Below are 15,772 nucleotides of genomic sequence, written 5' to 3'. Positions count from 1 at the left end.
ATTTAAGAAGGGCTATTATGATAAGCTATTGTATGCACAAAGAATAGTCAATGTGATATAGAGATAAGTTCTTTGTATGATAGAGAAACTATGTTGAGTTCTCGAAAAATAACTATGTGAAAAGAACACATGTGCATAAGCATAGGAACAACAGTTTATTACATGTATGAAGATATCACGATTGTGTTATACATTTTAGTAGAACTAATGGGTTAGATCTCTTAAAGAGAATTATGCATTAGTGTGAATAAACATTGTGGAAGTAAAACAAGTAATTACTTGAACATATGTACTAATTAGTTAGTATGTTATGTTTGCTCATGCACATGAGTAGATGTTGAAAGATCACTTTTAGAGGTTGTTTATTGATTGATTAATATTGTATCTAATCTTGTTGCCGAAGCTTGTTGACGACTACATTGATAGGAAACGATGGCGGTTGGTGCCAAAGAAAATTGATGTTTAACATTGTGGCAGGAAAAGGATTAATGGTCTAGGCAGATGAGTATGAGTTGCGGGATCGTACATTGCTAGAACAATCATGCCACAAGGAATGTTGCATGTGGTGGTATGTAAGTAAAGGGTTTCATGGAAACTGTATTAGCTTTTAGCTAGTTATGTGACAACTTAATGATAATACATTGTAATGATTTTATAACAATGGTTAAGGGATGGAATCCCTTATAAGCCATTGAGTGAGGGGTGAAAACCCTCAAGAGCGTTTAATAATAAGATTAAATGTTTGCTGGTTTTCACCCTACAGGGTTTCCAGGGTATATAGGTGTTCAATGGTGTGATTGTCTTTTGTGTCAGTTTGATGATGTTGAATCCTTGATGATGATGGTTCTTTATTTGATGGGATAATCATAATGTCCAAGTATGTGATTAATTAATATGGTTAAATAAATCATGAAATGGATGCAAGGATTCATGAGACAGTTTATGTTATTACTCCACCACAGTGGTGGTTAATGGCTATGAAACTCACTGTCTTTTATTGCAATTTACTTGATGTACTAATGTACATTATGTCTAATGGTTAATGAAGAATTATGGAGTTTTGAATTGGATAATCACTTGTGGGTATTTTGTATAAAAAAAAATTCTAACTCCCTGCTTTTACATGTGAGGTTACCAGGGTACGTTACAAAATGCTTAAAAAAAACTCAAGACTTAGTCACTCATAGTTGGCTAGAATAAGCTTAATTCTCAAACAATATGTGCCAAATAATAGGTAACCACATAAACATGAAGATAAGCATGAACTATTTAAGAAAAAAGGTCAATACTGGGTTCAATAATAAATCCCAGCTCAACATACCAATTGCAATAATTGCAACATCATAGCTTTGATTATGATACCTCCCCCAAAAGAATCAAATATAATATAACCCGTGATCTACAACAACTAGCCACAATATCAAATAACACCACTAATATATTATAGTCTTGTGTCGACGCCAAATTTTATGGGTGCTACTTTCTATAACACCACCACTCTATTATAGTCCTGCGTTCAAGCCTAATTTTATGGCTGCTAATTTCTTGTTGGTTTCATTGCATCATATTAGATCATGGTGAGTCTCCACCTCATATATTAAATTCAAGTTGACCAACTCTGTCTTCATTTTTGCAGCTATATTCTTGCATCTTATGCACATTTCTTATGGAAGTCTGAAGAGGAGGAAGATAAAAAAATATGGTGTTGTTGATTTGCAGAGTGTAGTAGCAACGACTTGTGTTCGATCTGTATCTGTTTCTGCTTGAGGTTATACGGTCTATAAATAATGAAGCAATAACATGAAGAAGTTACTTTTGAGTTTTCTATGTTGTTCGAGCATGTAGGTTAAAATATCCACGTTATAAAGTGGATGATTGTGCAGTGGTCTGTCTTTTCCTTAATAATTCTCTACCATATGAGCAAAAATAAAAAACTCTAGTGGCACAGGGCCCTAGTAATCAAGCATTTCCATAAGAGATCACTTTAATGTCCCACATTATAGCATGCAAACACAGTCAGGAATGCTAATGATCTGAATGATGCATCTCAAAATTTAAACAGAGTCAAGAGCTCCAAGGAACCAAAGGGCCCAAAGAGAACACAATCCCAGAGAAAACTTGTTGAGTGTATTTCCAGTGGTGATGATGAGGAATGGTCTGCTCTTGATGGTGCTACAAAGGTGAACTCTCTTCTTAATCTTCCCAGGTTTTTGACAGGAGACAAAAAGGTTGGAGTACTGAGGAAGTGTCTTTGAATCCTCTCAGATAAATATCAGGTTTGGAAACCTCAATGGGCTCAAATAGACAGTTTTTTAATCGTGTGTCCAACATACTTTTGTTGGACTCAAACGGTATATTATATAAGAATTTCTTGTGAACAATGTCTTTGTAAGAAAAAATATAGTTCCATCTCTTACTCTAGGAAAATCAGTGGAAAAAATAATGACACAACCTTTTTATTACTTCAGGTTCTGTGTTGTTTTGAATTACGATTAAGGAGTAACAAAGAAAGGAATCCCTGAAAATGTTTTTTCACTGCATGGACAAGTGGGTTTCAGAAACAATCTACTAAACTTTCTGACTGTCCTGGTCCTATAAATCGATGTTTCCGTGTCTTGACTAGTACTAGCTTGACGAGGGTGCAAATACTGAATTCAAACTCATACCAGGTCTAATTTCTTATGGGTATTGAGGAGATTTGACCATGCCCTCTCTATAGGTGAAATACTTAACCAAACCAGAGGAACCCAATCAACTGAGTTATCCCTGAAATTTATTAAAATATAACTTAATTTAGATATCATTTAAATTAATTTAGATATCAAATGATATTTTTTTTGGGTTTGTAGCATTCAATTAGTCAGGTAAACTATAGATTTGGTTCTTCCAGACACAAATGTGAGATCAATTTACAAATCTCTAAGGAATCGAGTCAAATGACCTACAGTAGTTCAATTAGCATGCTAGTATGACGCTGTGTGAAATGGGAAGCGAGTTTCTAAATCTTGATTTTTGCAATCCCATCGGTGTGACATAAAGGAGAAGCCATAGACTTTGGTCACAGATGGCACATCACGTGAAGGAATTGATTGTGAAAGTCTGGGTTGGAATCGATTGTGGCCCTTTGCATCCATCATTTCTTCCCCATGTCAATATAACATCCAGGCAATGACCCTGTAAAAGGTTTATGGGGAAACACAACTTTCAAGGAAGGTGATGTCTAACCAGCATTGCATTTATATTGAGCACATCACCAATTTATTTGTCCATCAAGTTAATATCCTCGCATCAATTCTCTATGGAATAATTTAAGGCTATCATTCCCTCCTCCTCCCAAAATGCTGCTACTAAGAAGTTATCCTAACTCGATGTTCATGGGTTCTGCTTTTTCCCATTCAGAGTCCATCAAGGGAAGTGTCTGAACATAATTGTAACCACCCATTTGGAATTTGGAGAGATATGTATATCACATTTCAAGATATGCCAATTCCAATCCCCATCCACACCTCATGGATGGCCCAAATGGAGTGTCATTGTTCTGCACTTCCAGGGGTTGCACAGTTTCCCATGTGTCTGGAAGCAAGTATATGAGTAGAGGCTCTGGCATTCAAAGAAAAGGAGGAGATTGTGAAGCAGATGATAATCAGAATTCCAAGAACAACATAGATATGTATTATCAAACTTTATTGGAAGCAAATCCTGGCAACCCACTTCTTCTTAGCAACTATGCCAAGTTTCTGCATGAGGTTACCAATTTTGACTTATGGTTGAGATGATGTTTTATTTGTTCCAGTTACAATTATATGCATGGAACATTTATTTGTATTAGTCATGAGATAGTTAGCATTAAGTTATCATTTTTCTAGTAGCTTTTGAGAAACATGGGTTGAAATATTAGATTTTATTTATTTACCGATGTGATTATTTTGAACTGTATGTATGTTAGGTGCAACATAATATGGAAAAAGCTGAGAATATTGTAAGATGGGTGCAGTAGTGAGTAAATGCTTCAACCGATCAAGTGAAGGGAGCAAAGGTATTCTCCAAGATCGATTTGCGATCTGGTTATCATCAGATCAGAATTAAAGAAGAAGACATTGCCAAAACCGCTTTCAGAACACGCTACGAGTATTACGAATTTGTGGTGCTGCCCTTTGGCTTGACCAATGCACTCGCCACCTTTATGTGTTTAATGAACAGCGTGTTTCACAGGTTTTTGGACAAATTCGTGCTGATATTTATCGATGACATTCTGATATATTCTCGTTCCCATGAGGAACACAAAGAACATCTTCGGATGGTGCTGCAAACTCTTCGGGAACATCAGCTATATGCTAAATTTAGTAAGTGTGACTTTTTCAAGGAGGAAATCCAATATTTGGGCCATGTGATTACTAAAGAAGGAATAGCAGTAGATCCTGAGAAGATAAGGACTATTATGGAATGGCCCATACCCAAGGATGTAGCTGATATCAGATCCTTTATGGGACTAGCAGGCTACTATCGAAGATTTGTAGAAGGGTTCTCAAGGATAGCCTACCCTATCACGTCCTTGCAGAAAAAGGGAAAGGTATTTAAGTGGACACCAGAATGTCAGCAGAGCTTTGATCGGTTGAAGCATTTACTCACTACTGCACCCATCTTGAGTATAGCAGATCCTAACAAGGATTACGTGGTATGCACCGATGCAAGTAAAGAGGGTGTGGGAGGAGTATTAATGCAAGAAGGAAAAGTAATTGCGTATGAATCAAGGAAGCTAAAGGATCATGAGCAGAAATACTCTGCTTACGATCTAGAGTTAACAGCAGTTATCCATGCTCTGAAAATGTGGCGACATTACCTCTTGGGGAGGAAATTTCTGTTGTTAACAGATCACCACAGTTTGACCAATTACTTCAGCCAACCTACCTTGAATGCAAGACAAGGACGTTGGGCAGATTTCCTAAGTGGTTTCGATTTCGAGATTAAGCACTTAAAGGGCAAAGAGAACCGGGTGGCTGATGCATTGAGTCGAAAGGTGCAGTGTTTGTGTGAACTTTCAGTCAGCAAGTGGCGAAACTCTCTGTTTGAGCAGATTAAATCAGCAGCAAATCAGGATGCTGAATACCAACAGTTAAAACAGCAGGTACAACAATCAGTTAATGAAAGATTACAGCAAGGTTATACATTGGACAATGCTGGCATGCTGTATTTTAATAAAAGATTATATGTACCTGATTCAAATGACCTTAAGAACCTGATTTTGGACGAGTTCCATACCAGCCACTACACTGGCCATCCAGGGTACCAAAATATGGTCACTGCACTTAGGAAGGAATATTTCTGGCCTAGAATGAAGAAGCAAGTGGTTGAGTATTTGGAAAAGTGTTTAGAGTGCCAGCGGATTAAGGCAGAACATCAGCATCCGGCCGGGCTATTACAACCTTTGCCTATTCCGGAATGGAAATGGGAAACCATTTCCATGGATTTTATAACCGGTTTGCCTCGAACAAGGAAAAACCATGATTCCATCATGGTGGTGGTAGATAAGTTGAGTAAAGCGGCACACTTCATACCCGTGCAGTCCACTTATAAAGCGGTGCAAATTGCTCACCTTTTTATGCAGAATGTGTTCAGACTGCATGGACTACCAAAGGTAATCATTTCAGATCGGGATGTAAAGTTCACATCCACCTTTTGGAGGACGTTGTTCGCTGAGTTGGGAACACAGCTGAACTTTAGCACAGCGTACCACCCGCAGACCGATGGTCAAACCGAGCGAGTAAATCAAGTGTTGGAAGATATGTTGAGAGCGTATGTGATGATGAAACCAAACCAATGGGAAGAATATTTGCACCTGGTTGAATTCGCATATAACAATGGATATCATACCTCGACACAGTTAAGCCCTTTTGAGGTTCTGTATGGGCGAAAATGCCGCACACCCTCAAGTTGGGGTGGACCTGAGGATAAGCTGAGTTTGGGTCCGGAAATGCTTAAAGAAATGGAAGACATGGTGAAAAGAGTGCGTGCCAATTTGAAGGCTGCACAGGACCGGCAGAAAAGTTTTGCAGACAGAAAAAGAAGGTTTAAAGAATATCAGGTTGGTGACCACGTGTTTGTGAGGATCCAAGCCAGAAGGAGCACACTGCAATGGAGCGGATGCGCCAAGCTGGCTCCTCGGTACTTTGGACCTTTTCAGATCTTGGCTAGAGTGGGGCCGGTGGCTTACCAACTCGCCTTGCCAAGCCATATTAGAATTCACAACGTGTTCCACGTTTCTGTTCTAAAGAAATATGTATACGATCCTAAACATGTGATCAAATGGCAAGATGTTCGGGTAAGAATTACCCTCGTTGTTTTGAACATGTGGATATACTTAATGGAAACTGACTGAGGATATTGATTGTCTGCAGGTCGAACCGGAAGGCGAGGTTCTGGTCGAACCACAGAGCATTCTCGACCGAAGAGAAGTGCGGCTGCGGAAACGGGTTATTACCCAAATTAAAGTGCTGTGGCAGCACTATGGGCATGAGGAGGCTACTTGGGAAGACGAGGAGCTTATGAGGAAAGTATACCCAGACTTATTTAAAGGGAATAGACATCGGGACGATGTCCAATCCCAGGGGGGGGAGATGTGATGACCCCGTAAAACTTGTAATTATGAAAAGTTACTATGGTAAGAAACTAGTGTGAACTGTTAATTACTGTTGTTAAATGATATCATTTTATTTATGAAATGGAAGATATTTTTGGATAAATGCTGGCAGTCTCCTAAGGGAGGATTTCTAAAGAAACAGTTATAAAACTGAAAAAAGAAACTAACCCCTCAGCCAGGAAAAGTCCTGGGAGGGAAACCCCTGATCTGTTGTGACAGAGAGGGAGAGAGAAATTCAAAGAGAAAAGGAAAAAGAAAGGAAAAGAGGGTTAAGTCTAGTGAGGACCAGATAACCTAAGCACTGAGGTGCTTGAGTCTTGTTGAGGGCTGCAGGCCTGCAAGACAGCTCGGGGGAAGAATCCAATGAACTGATGGATCTCATGGCTGGGTGGTTAAGAGCAAATATGTAAAGTGCAGGTGAACTTCTGGAGCATTAACCCTTGTAGCTGGTAGACCAGGTACGAGTTATTCACCCTTATTCACCAGATTCATATTTCTGTATCAGTATACTAGGTGTACAGGAAGAAATTACAGTAAATCTAAGTCTCTGTTGCTAGCTATATGCAAGAATATATAATGTTCGAAACAGTTCTTATGGATACCTAAACTGGTTATTAAAAACAGAAAAAATAGAGACCATCTGCTGTATATCTTGCATGCTAACAGTATGGAAATTGTTGCATAGTATCTATATAGAAATGCTGCATATCGACAGTATAGAACCAATGCATATTATCTATATAGAAACAGAGACATATTATTTATATTCAAACTGTACCAGAGTCCGGAGAGAGAGACCCTAACGGTACGCAGAGAAATTAAGAGCATATTAGAAAGATGCATTACACTATATATTAGTAGAATGATTTAAATAGAATACAGAACTGCAAGAGCAGTATTGTGATGCTAAAGAAAACAAAGAACACGTTGGAATAATATCGTTGTTCATAAGCATATTATAAGACTATAACAAGAAACGTAAACAGACCCTGCGCTAAGGGTTAAATATCATTATGTTCAAAAAACTAATGCGAAAGAAATCACAGAAATATATCATCATGCTCGAAACTAATGTGAAAGAAATCCCAGTGGTACCGTTTACCATATCCAACCGGTATAAAGAACATAGAGTAGAATCGTTAATAATGCGAGGTCGACACGAAGTCACCAGGTAACCAAACCCCGTAGAGGGAACGGCCATGTACTGCCGTGGAATAGTCGCGTATAACCAGTGAAGACGCGACTGTTACCCTTAAACCCTCAATTAAATAAAACAAAACTCTGTGGACAAGGAATAACAGTAATCCTGTATAAACCGTCGAGCATCATACATTCATAAATCAATATCATATGCGGATAAAGCAGGACAGAACGCTAGTATAAACGGTATCCAATGATAAATACATGCATGGTATTCAAGAACAATTCATTAACATTATAATAACAGAAAACCCTGTTGGGTACAAGAACAGTATAGATATCCAAATGTCCAGAGTGCTGAAGGAGGTTCTCGTCCTTCCTAAATCATACGAAAACTTGAAAATTCAAATGGAAACCTTCTTGACAAAATAAGAACAGTAAACGAGTGAAAGTCTTGAACACATTTGGAAACATTTTGGTTCCGGCAGAGGGCCGTGAACTCTTAAACATGTAATACATGAAACCTGGGCATATTGCCGAATGGATAACCAACATCAAACTGTATAAATCAAAGAGGTCGCGGGTTCAGGCATGGAAAGGCCGACCACGACTTGAACCAGGGTTTGACCGAGTGATAGAACCCTGAGGCATTAAGAGAAAGACTGCCATGAGGGACTCCTCAGGCTGGAAAAATCATCATAAGACAAGCCGTAATCAATAAACCTCACCTATCAAGATTAATCATGGACCCTGCTTGGAAATGTAATGGGTAAATACCTGTGAGTGCAGCGGCTGCATAATAGCTCTTCGAGCGATATATGGACTCCGAAACAAATACCTGCAAGTGGAAAAGCATGCAAGGTGAGCTCAGGTCGATAGGAATCCAGAATATAAGCAAAGACACTGTAAACATAAATATATATAAATCTCTCAGTGTGGAAAGACCTGTAGATGACGGGTAATAGACGTCAGAGTACCTGGAATGGCGTTGCAGGACTTGTTCACTGGTGCATGAAGGGCTGCCGAGCGGAGCAGAATGCGGCCCTCTTCCAAACAGATGCAAATGAACCCGAAAACCGTGGCTCGGTGGTTTATAAAACCCTTAAAACCCTGGAACGATCGTAAGCCCTTGGATCCGAACATGTAATCTTGGCCGTCCATCCGAATGGAGGACTGGCGCGCAAAACCCAGCGAATTTACCGAGACTTCACATGGCCTCTGCACGGTGCTAGCCACCTGGCAGAGGTAGGTGAAGACATTAAAACATTCGTTCACCACTTGGCACCAGGCTTGGTCGGAATAATGAAGCCGATGCATGTCACCCTTTGACTTAACCTTATCCTATAGTCACCAATGATTTTTAATCAACCGGGCAATACGTTATGGAAACGAAGATTATATATATGTGTTAAATTATAAGCAGTGGGTGCAGTACTTAGGGGTGATTTATATATGTGCATATCGATATTCCATGTTGAATATATGTGGTCGGATATTAAGCATAGGTTATGCAATTAATTTTTTTTTTACTTGGTATAATTACCGTGGAGTCGTGACAACATAGGCAATAATATGAAGAAGTTACTTTTGATTTTTCTGATCTTTGTACATATGGTGGCTGTGGGCTTAATGCCACATTTTCATGAACACTTTGTTTTAATTGATTCAAATTCTGTTTTTATTTCAGAACCCTGTTTATGACAGTAGCAACACCTCACCTCCTAAAATTTCTTTTTGATTGGGAGTATCATCATCCTAAAGGAGAGCATGAGGATATTCTTTTTCCTTTTCATCAAAACTGTCATACATTTGGTGGTTCACGCATTGTCAACTTCCATAAAAAAATTTACTTCTTTCTTCTATGCCACTTCCTATGCTACCCTCTGCAACATATAGTGCAATTGCTAATTATATTTCTCTCACATTCATAACGAAATATTGTGGATTACAACTAGATAAAACTTATATGGGTAGCGTGGCTTAAAGTTATTCATGCCATGTTTATAAATTCGAACTTGTCATAAATTCGCTCTTGTGAGAAAAACAACAAAAAATTCGAGAAGAACCATTGCACTTAAACATCAGTTAAAAAAAGTTAAAAAATCAGATCAACTTAGGAGAAAATTTAAAAAAATATGATCAATATGCACATTAAACTTTTTCTTTTATGTAAAATAAGAATTAGTTGAAAAATTATATCTCAACTTTACAGAAGTTAAATAATGTCCCTGTAAAGCGATGAATCTTTTAAATAATGAAACAAGTCCACTAAAAAATCGTTTGTTAAGAATATAAAGCACTTACTAAAAAATCGTTTGTTAAGAATATAAAGCACATATTAACTTGTTCGTATCAAAACTATTAAATATCAAATTTTGATACTTTATTGTGATTCTAAAGAATTATTTACGTTAAACTTTTTCTTTATATAAAATGAGAATTAGGAGAGAACATATATGTCAAATTTATAAAAGTTAAATAATGTCCCTTTTAACAAGTAGGAATCTTTTAAATAATTAAAGAAGTCCATTAAAAAATTGTTTCCCAGGAATATAAAACAGATATTAACCTGTTCGTATCAAAACTATTAAATATAAGATTTTGATACTTTATTGTGATTCTAAAGAATTATTTTTCCAATACATGAAAAACATATTACAATTTACAAACAACTATTTTATTGTTGTAACCGCAAAGATGAAATTGTACGTAGTACGCAATGAACACTATACTTGCCTACTGGCAAATCTCCGCCTGTCGGCCTCTATCAACGAGCCTCTGATTAATCACATGAAATTATTAATTAAAATGCTACAAACTCTGACTGCAATTGTTGTTTCCCTGCACGTCATCATAGACAGTGACTCGAGACCTATTCCGGCCAGCCAAGCCTTGGGAAGGCAAAGTCCCCTATTCCATACATTTTTAAAGTGAGATTGAAGATACACCGAAATGACGTTTGTGTGAGCGTCTGGTGAGCAATAGGAATCGAAGTTACTAAAAGCACTTAGATTATAATTTAGGATCTAAATAGTCTGCAACGCTTTGATTCATATAAATTTTAGTTTTCCCATTTTTAATTGAAGGTCAACAAAATAAATCAGTTAAATGTGATGTATTCACAAATAAGCTTGATAGTTTTTCAAAATTAAAAACGTAAGTTTAAACAATGAAATTATTATTTTTATTAAAAATCTCCATTTTTAAATTTATATATAACAATTCATAATAACAATAACTTCCGGTCATTCTGGCATAACTGAATTGATACGTCAAGTAAAAATGAATTATTTTGTATAAAGATATTTGATGTTGAATTCATAAAATGATTCTGGTCTAAATAAAACACATACCTAAATATCTAGGAGTTATAATGGTAGCGGCACACATTTAAATATCTAAAAGTTATATTGGTAACTGCCCATATCACACTGCTAGAAAACCAAGTAATTGATCAATTCCTCTTAAGTGCAAAAAAACAATAGCATCAACATCAGTTAGATATCTCACAAGTTCACCTTGACAGTGTCGCCGAACTAGGGGGCCACACCCATACTGCCCTTCAACTTAAAACAAAAGGTTGAGCCAGAAAGAAAACATAAGAGAACTATACAATTTAAGGCATTTGGGTGGTGGATTATGTATATCTGACAGCTATGTCTAACGAAACTAGTTATGGGAAGACAGAGACTTATCTAAACATTTTTCAAACTTTGTTTCTTTTTGTTACTGTGACAGAGAAAGCGATTGTTGTACTATTTTAGTGTTAGTTTGTAAACCGATTTTCTGAACTTGCAGCGAAGTTATCCGTTTCAACTTTTTCTATAATTGGAACACAATCTCCGCAACCTTTTGTGTCAATGCCTTTGGCCATCATCATTTCTTCTGTCACTGGATTATAAGCTAGTTAAACTCATCCTAACTTTCCTTTTATAATTTTTTCGAGAAAGTTTCCTCAACAAGGAATTGAATTCTTACTAGGCAAAGAAAAACCACGAAGAGGTGACGATTTTAAATTTTGTATGGGTAATGGAGCCTGTGTTTATCCATATTTTAGGTCCGGATCGGTCATCAGAGCATTACTCGAAGCTAAAATAGGTATACTGATGGTCCGCAATGGCAAATGTGACCGGATTTTAAGTGTGATTTTCGTATTGAACACTGGAATAGTCACCAGTTTGAAACGTTTTTTAAATCGATTTTGAGGGGTGGGAAACCCAAATCACTAGCAAGAGATGGAAACATGTTACAGTTTTGGAATTGTATGGGAACTTTATTTTTTTAAGCGAGAGCTGCAATGGGAGTTGGGGAACATTTTGTGTAGTTCAAATGTTCCCTGGGGTGGGGAATACAAAGCATGTCACAAAACATGAACCTTTGTTGAAACCTTTGCATGAAGAAAGGTCAAAGACATTTTTAACACCGATATCCTTAATTGATAAACTGGAGCAATCTTTTATTGGTTAAGGAAGCATGTGACACCTCCATGTAAAGGCGATATCTGGGATGTCATGCTCATGAGTATTTTTTGTTGTTGTTTATGTATATATAGGACAGAAGATTGTGTACTATGCATATTGTATGTGGGAGTCAATACTTAAACATTAAAGTTTCTTTTCTTTTTCTCTTAACAATAACTAGAGAAACATATATAAAACTGTCCCTTTGTATTTTTAATCCAGATTGTTTCGAACTTGACATTTTATATATATAAAAGGGAGAGACTCAAAGAGAGACACCAAGAGTATATTTATATATAAGAGTGATTATATATTTATTATATATTATTTATATATTTAAATTGATTTTAATATTGGAATATTTTGATTCAATATTAATTTTGATTATTATATAAATTGTAAAATTATTTTATTATTATTATTATTATAATATTACTATTTGCTATTCACTGTTTTTTGTAAATTTTGGAGATACCTCCAACGGTTCCAAACACCCATACCCAAGTTTCCAATGTTCCAACTTCCATAAACTCGTGTAACATAATTATTACGCTATGAAACTCATGTAACATAGTTATTACCCAGGTTTCCAATGTTCCAACTTCCATAAACTCTCATGTAACATAGTTATTACGATATGGAACTTATGTAACATAGTTATTAAGATATGGATAACGTAGTTTATACTCTCATTCAAACTTAAAAAAGAGTCACTCACAAACCTTAAAAATCCGTGAAGAGTCAAAATCTGAAAGGTAAAAGCAATGAATTTCTTAGAGTAATATCAATCGATGTAAATGTCCCAGGATCTTGAATTTACTGAGGTGTTTATTTGTTGAGATATTAAATTATTGATTAGGTGTCATTTTGATTTCTTGTCTGCTAGGTGTGATAAACAGTTTAATTTTACTTAAATTCTACTCCATAATATCGAATTTTACTTCAATCATTTATTATTGATGTTCCTAGTGTAACTTATTTAGTCATTCAGAATACTGAAAAAATCTCTACTCCATTTTTTAGTTTCATTCTTTTTCATCGTATTAGTTTCATTCCATTCTTTGTCATCGCATTAGAATTTAGACTGAGAAATCAAAGTAAAATGCATAAAACTAATTGAAAACATCATTTCTAACACGTGTGTATTAAAAAAACAGAAATTAGCCACAGAAATTGTAGCAAACAGATGTGAGACTATGCTGCGAATACGCTGAAAAGTTGTTGTGAGGTCATTGAAAAGAATAACATTATTATCCCAAAATTAAATATAACTATTGTTTTTTAAAGATTAACGCTTTTCATTAGTCAAATCAGTGTCAGTGACACCACTAACGCTGAGCATATTGTTTTTTTAAAGATTAACGCTTTTCATTAGTCAAATCAATGTGTTAGCGACACCACTAACCCTGAGCAATGAGGATAAAGCGCATTAATCGAGTTTACTTGCATCAATTCACGCGGGTTAGCGGTATTGGCGGGTGCGTTATACATCTAGCAACACGAGCCGCCGAAAAACAAAGGCACGCATCAACATTTTTTTCGAAAAGTCAAAGAGTTAAGTCTTTATTCGTATTACCTCCTTTTATAGTATTCGAAGTCGAAAGGTTATGTTTTTTAAATTTCTTTTAAAGGTACGAAGCTTAGTAATGCTTTAAAAGGATACTAAAAAGAGTATTCAAGGGAGGGTTTGTTATATTTTTTAAAATTGTTTTTTTATTAAAAAAAAAAAATTGGAAAGAAAAAGGAGTATTGAGTTTGTAATTTTTTTATAAAAATTTGGAAAGTAAATGTAAAAGGATTTTTAATTTTTTTTTTTATAAAAATTTGGAAAGGAAAAGGATTTTTAAAAGAGATTTAAAAGAAAAGGAGCATATTTTGCATTCAAAGAAATAGTTTTCTTCAGTGCTTTGCCACAAAGCCCGATTCTCTTTGGAAAAAATTATGAGTTTTTGTTTTTGAGAATGAAGACATTTCTGCAAGCCCAAGAGTATTGGGATACACTTCAAACTGCATATGTAGAGCCAACTCAAGAAGCATGGGCGACCATGACTAACAATAAGAGGAATGCAACAACTGAACTCAAAAAAAAAGAACACAAAGCCAAATGTTGGATTCAAAACTCAGTTGATGACTCTATTTTCAACAAGATAACTGGCGCATCCACAGCACATGAAGCTTGGGAAATCTTGAAAGATGCGTATCAAGATAATGACACAGTGAAGATAGTGAAATTACAAACATTGAGATCACAGTTTGAAACCCTAAAGATGACTGACAAAGAAAATGTGGATCAGTTGATGACTAGAGTCGTGGCAATAATCAATCAGATCAACCTCATCGGTGAAACCATTTCAGATGAGAAAATCATTCAGAAAGTCCTTTAAAGTCTGCTCAAGAAATATGACATGATTGTAACAACCATTCTAGAATCCAAAGATCTTCCAACTTTCTCAGCAGAACAGTTGACTGGATCACTTCTAGCACACGAAACAAGACTGAAATTGACAGAAGATTCCATGGAAGAAGATTTCAGAGCATAATTTTCTTTCGGCAGAGGTCGAGGCAGAGGATATAGAGGCGGCAACAAGCGAGGCAGAGGCCGAAGTAGAGGCAGATCAGAACATCATCATGTAGCAGAGCAGTGGAGACCTCCACAAAATCAAACTCAAAGAAGCAGACCTTGGAGAAAATATAATGTCCAGTGTTATTATTACAAGAAATTTGGGCATTATGAACATGAATGCAAAAAAAATAGTTAGATCAGCACAGAGGCAATGTACATCCCTCCAACAGTGAAGGAGAATCCTCTTAAATAATGTTTCATTCATGCAATATTTCTGAAGACACTCACAACAAGGATCTTTAGTTGTTGGACAGTGGTTGTGGCAACCATATGATAGGTAACAAAAATATGCTTTCTTATCTTAATGCTTCCATAACATCAAACATTACTCTTGGAGATCATTCTTGCATTAAAGTTGAACAAAAAGGTATTTCTCCTATTCTTACTAAACAAAACTAGTAGAAATACATTCCTGATGTTTATTATGTTCCAAATCTGAAGTGTAACCACATTAGCATAGGACAACTGATGGAACATGGTTATTATGCAATATTTCAAGGGAACACACGTTATATCTGAAACACACCTCCCAATAGAAGAGTAATATCTAAGGTTGAAAAAACAAAAAATAGGATGTTTCCTTTGACTCTTAGAAGTCGAAATCTTTCACAGTCTTTTGTACACGATGTGCCAAGTATAGATGAGTCTCGGCTATGGCATTCTAGATATGGCCACATACCATTCAAAAGTCTAAGTCAGCTTCAGAAACAGTCAATCGTCATTGGTCTCCCTGCTATGAATGAAAAAATTGTAATTGTGAAATTTGTGTTCTATCCAAGCATAGAAGAGACAACTTTTCCACATCTTCCTCTAGAGAAAAAGAGCCTTTAGAGCTTGTCCATACAGATATATGTGGCCCAATGCAGACACAGTCTATTGGTGGTAGTCTTTATTTTCTAACATTCATTAGGA

At 36.2% G+C, this 15,772-nt stretch overlaps 1 pseudogene; it reads right to left on the bottom strand.

Moving 5' to 3' along the window:
• The window catches only part of LOC149180937 (3-oxoacyl-[acyl-carrier-protein] synthase II, chloroplastic-like), an 89,947-nt pseudogene that overhangs the window by 14,751 nt on the left and 59,424 nt on the right, over positions 1-15,772 (bottom strand).

This window comes from Pinus tabuliformis, chromosome 3_2 (assembly GCF_031772625.1).
Source record: "Pinus tabuliformis cultivar Carrire ecotype Pingquan chromosome 3_2, CPIR1, whole genome shotgun sequence".
Classification (NCBI taxonomy): domain Eukaryota; kingdom Viridiplantae; phylum Streptophyta; class Pinopsida; order Pinales; family Pinaceae; genus Pinus; species Pinus tabuliformis.
Note: the sequence above shows the minus strand (reverse complement) of the source record. Positions and strands in the feature narration are given on the sequence as shown.